The following is a 5,407-nucleotide window of genomic DNA, read 5'->3' on the forward strand; positions in this document are numbered from 1 at the left end:
TGGTCTGAGAGGGAAGTCACACTTTTGTACTCAATGTGTAGATACAAAGAGAAATACTCAAGATTGTGGAGTTATGCAAGTTTTGCAAGCGAGTGGAGTAATGCTTGATTATTGTAACATGATTCAAAAAAAAATTATATCGAATTGAAGACATTCCACATTTATATATTGGATATGAAATGGTTTAAGGATACGGTGTGTCGAGGTCCTAAAGTAATCGGTGAAAAAGCATCCAAATGGACTTATGGCGATTGACTCTACAAAGTTTTGGCAAATAGAGAGACACACATTTGTGCTCCTCAACATTGTGAGAAAGTATAATCCATAAATATTTTATTCAAGCTTTTATTATATAGTTCCTTATGCAGGTTTAATCAGCATGCACAAAGAACTATATAACACTTTCTGTGTTCTTTCATACTAGGTTGTGTTTCAACTAGACCAAAATGATAAGAAATGGTAACTCTTTGTGTGTTTTTCCTACTAGGTTGTGTTTCAACCAGATCTAAATGACAAGAAATGGTAGTATGTCATAGAAGTTATTCCTCATTCAATGAGTATTTTGCAAGAGGCAGATGTTGACACTGAACCTTATGAATCTTACATCAAAATCCGCACATGTGAGATACCGTTAGAAAGCCCTTGAAAAGTAGATTCTAAATCTACCATCTAACAAATTTGGAGGTTATATTCTCAAGTTATTCCTTCCCCACTCAAAGGTAGATTCCAATGATTATAACATAGATGTCACAATTGTTAGAATCTATCTTTAGTAGCCTATTAGGGCCCAAAATGGAAAAGGGCCTTGTAAGAAAAGTGTTTAAAACACTGATCCAAACTCCACTATCTAAAATATAGGATATTCTATAGTGAACTAGTGCTTTCCGCTACATTTAGTCGTTACCATCATTCAAGTGTGTTATCATTAGCATTTAATTCTGTTTCTCGCATTTAATAGAAGCTACTTTCCTGCTTTCATTCCGTTTCATGTTGGGTAGATCCTTTACACTAGGTTGCTTTTTTTGTTTTCTTTTCTCTTACTTTTTTTTCGAGCTTGATTGTGTAATAGTGTAGTTTCTTCAACAATGTCGTCGTCTAGTGCGAGAAACAACATCGCCCAATAGAACAACAGCAACAACGCCTTCAAAAAAGGAAGGTTAACATTTGTTTCGAGTTGGATGAGGAGTATGATTGACCTCTGGGTGCAAGGACAATTATACCCAAAAGATCCATTCATCAGTAAGCCTCCACCATTTGCCACCCTTCATGATGCTGTGACGTTTATAGGAGATGGTAAAGATGGATTGTTTGGTCACTGTCATTGTCTGGCCCACCAAAATGATGAAATACAGAGAGCACGTAGAGACCAACCAGTGTTCACGAAGAATATTTTTCTTCTCAGATCTTAAAACTTGCAATTTTAAAATTTATAAGTTTTTGTTCAATATTTACAGGTTTTCCCACTAAAATGCTTAAAATTTTGTCGATCTTTAAAATTGCAAAATTAAAATTTACAAGTGAGATCATGAATTTTGCAGGTGCATTGTAAGGGTTTGCGGGTTTTCTGTGAACACTGAGACCAACTCGTGCGATCTTAAATGAGAGCAGAGTGAAAATGGCACGAAAATGGAAAAGTCTTCTGAGGAGCAAACCAATCTTTTGAGTCAGAAAACCAAACACATAGCCGATCCTGAGTTATAAGTGAAAGCGTTGGAAAGGATTAAATGTACTACTCTTTTGAATCAGAAAACCAAATGCATAACCCACCTTGAGTTATAGTTGAAAGCGTTGGAAAGGGTAAAATGTACTCCTCTTAGTCCTAGGACATGTCTGAAAAGCTGAGGTGCATTACCAGTCTGGTGAAAGATGGTGGGTGCCAGAAAGAGGAGACTAAAACAACTAAACAGTGTAGGGGGATTCGATCGCAGTAAAGAGGATGAGAGGACCTCAATGATCAAAATTGATCTATTGCAAAAGAACGACATCACGAAGATTCTTGTGGATCCCAAATTCCAACAAGAACATCAGTCTATCCTCATCCTTGTGTGCACCATGATTATAAAACACAATAGGACGACAAACCTTTAAGCACAATGGAAATGAGTTAAAAAGCAAAAAAATATAAAACTTGACGTAAACTACCTTGGCCAAAAATGTCACAAATGAGGTGAACCCATAACATATACGTCCCTAAATCTCTATACGGTATAGACATCACACGTGGAATTCCTCAACAGTTAGACTTAACGGTTGTATGCCACGTGGCAACAACAGTCACATGATGTGGCAAGGGCCATACAAAGAAAGAGCTCATTTGGAAGACACTTTTGCTTTAGCACACTCTGAGCGCCCAAGGTATTTCTTCAAACCACTCTTAATTTTCTTTTGTATCCTTTTTTTGCACCCAATGTTAACCACCATGCGCAAGCTAAATGGTACGAGGATAGCACGGCGCATCGTAGGGGTCTCTAGTTGGTCTTAGTAGCTCATAGGAGGAAACCGTCATGTCGCACATTTACGTGTTCCAAGGGAATAGTTTGGATCTTCTGCATGCAGTAGGGGAATCTAGTAGGGGAATCTAGTTTCCATACCCTCGTACGTGAGGCAAAGGGCCCCCAGAATATTCGACTAATGCTTCCCCCTCGTCACTTTGGAATCACCATAAAGCTTGCTTTCACGGTGCGTTACATTCAAATATTCCGGATCCCATGCGTGCCATAAGGTCGCCTACCCAAAATCGAGGAATACTTCCCCCTCGTCACTTTGAAATCTCCATAAAGCTTGCTTGCACGACGTGCATAAAGACGTCATTCCCATAGCCCGGATCCCATGCATGCCGTAAGATCGCCTACCCTTGCGCGTCGTAAGGCCACATTGTGCGAGGCCTTGCTATTGTGACAAGACTTGTCGTCGGCACAGCATGCATAAAGGTGTGCCATTCCCATAGTCGGTATCCCATGCACGCCGTAAGGGCCTCTGCAAAGGCATGCCGGGACGGTGCACTATAAGTTGCTACGGTCCCAATGTATCTTTCTCTTGCGTGTCGTAGGACCAAGCAATTATGTGGTCTCCTGGATGCCTTTCTGTGGTCTTTTTCAAGCTGTCGTACCTTGACTGAGATTTTTATTGTGATGTGTAGATGGCAAGGGTAAAGTTTACAGTAAAGAAAACATATCCCAAGGGAAAACAAGCAAGCAAAACACAGGTCAAGAGGAGCATTCCAAGCACTGAAGATCCTTTGTCACAGGCTTCGGGTAGTGAGGAGGAAAAAGATGCTTAGTCTAATGAAGAAGGAATCCATGTAGTCCCAAAGTATTTTGAACAAGATGTTCCAAAAGCCAGTGAAGTTCAGATGAAGAGACCTGCTCGAAATGTTGGGAGAGGAAAGAAAGGCTCCATGGCACATGCTTTTTCATAAGGGAAGAGTCAACCAGCTATGAGGAGAAGAATTAATTATTAGATAAGGGCCCTCACGGAGATAAGGAAAGCTCAAAAAGCAGTGGAACATCTTATACCAAGGGCACCCTTTCTGAGGTTTGTGAAGGAGATATGTGACAAGTATAGACTTGGTCAAATTGGTTTTAGGTGGCAAGCCATTGTTGTTGCCTACCTCCAAGAGGAAGCTGACTTTTTGATGGAGTTTTTGCACGATACATATATATGTGCAAGCCATGTTCCTGGGTGACACTAATGAACAAAGATTTTTTCACCTCAATGCTTTTCAAATGGAGACACCTTGTTAAAACGTTTCGTACTTTTTTAATTGAATTTGGGTTTAAGGATTCAAAAGAACTATGAAATGAATAAAATAGTAGAGATCCTTTGACAATATATTATAAAAAGGGACATTACAACCTACAAAATCAAACCAAAATAAGAAAAAAATGTATTAATAACAAACCCTAATCTTAAAAGCCCTAAAACTTACAAACCCTATAAACATGTAAAAGCATGAAAGAAGAAACATACAAGAAAGAGATCTCTTGTGAGGTTTGTATGTGTTGAAAACCTACAAAATTAAACTAAGTTAATTAAAAAAAATTATTAAGAAAAATCAAGATCTCTTACCATATAAAGCTTTAATCGATGGCTCTTAATTAGGGAAAAGAATAAGAAAAAAAGAAGAAAAGAAAAAATTAAAAAAGAAAGGAAATACTCAAAAGATAGCTTCCATGGAAAGCTTGTTTGCATAGGAGATAAATAAAAATAGTAGATATACTTTGCTTGAGCTTGAGGAGGATAGGGTAGGAGAGGTAGACGTGATAAACAAGGCATAAACCTACAAAAAAAAAACTCAAAGTACAAGTTTATTGTATTCAAAAGATAAAATTACGTGACGGCAAAAGAAGCAGCAAAAGAACCGAAATATTTTTACAATATAGCAACGTTTTTTCGCTGCTATGGATGCTACTATGCAACATTATTTCGATGTTGGGTAGCGAAAAAGCACTGCTGAGCATCGTGAAGAAAACCCCCGATATTTTCCTTCCGAAAATGCTAAAAAAATGTTGTTGTGTCCCGATGTGTTGTAGTGCATTGCATAGAAACAATCCTTTCTTTAAAAAAAATGCCGATGGATGATTAGGGTATAGAATGCTCCCAAGCTTGGAGTGCATCACACAAAATGTACTCGTAATAACTCAACATGCTTCCACTCAATGCTTGCTGATGGGAAAACATCTGCACAATATAGAGAAATTCAATTTTGCTTAATAGATTAGGGATAACAAAATACCCACAATGTGCAGGAATTTGTCCAATTGTTGAGGGATCTAAATTCATCTCCTTCATTGTGTACACATGTTGCACTTTGGCATACCACTTCTTGTCCTCTATCTTGAATGACAAAATATGTCCTTTCCACTGGAATAGAACATTCTCTCTCTTGCATCCCTTTATTCTATGGGGACCTTTGCAAGATGGAAGCATAGTTACCCAATCTTGAAGCTTGTATACTACTGGTTTCCATTCCCCACTTTCAACCTATTTGTAAATGGTGACAGCATGAATCATGTTTGAAGGACGTCGAGAAGAGCTTCGGTTCATGTTCCACGGGAACACTCATGGGAGCACGGATTATGGAAGGAGACCGGAAGCAATTAATGCGAGAGAGCAGGATTGTAGCCATGGGAACATAAAGACGCACATAATTTTTTCATATTTTTGTGCCGAAGCACAATGTAAATCGTTTTAGGCCAATGTGGGTTCTAAATGAGAGTTCTAAGTGTATTAAGCAAGGCTCACTTATGGGGTTGTCCGCCCATGTGTGAAAGAGGCCTAGGGTTAGTGACATCTCTATAAAAGAGATGTTAGCTAAAGAAAGAGAACATTTTGGCCATTCTCATAAGATATTGAGTGAAGCTCTTGAGCTCTCAAGCTATGGCAACTCTCTAACTCTCTCTATTGT

This window comes from Cibotium barometz, chromosome 34, assembly GCF_041138505.1.
Source record: "Cibotium barometz isolate CiBa-2024 chromosome 34, ASM4113850v1, whole genome shotgun sequence".
NCBI lineage: Eukaryota > Viridiplantae > Streptophyta > Polypodiopsida > Cyatheales > Cibotiaceae > Cibotium > Cibotium barometz.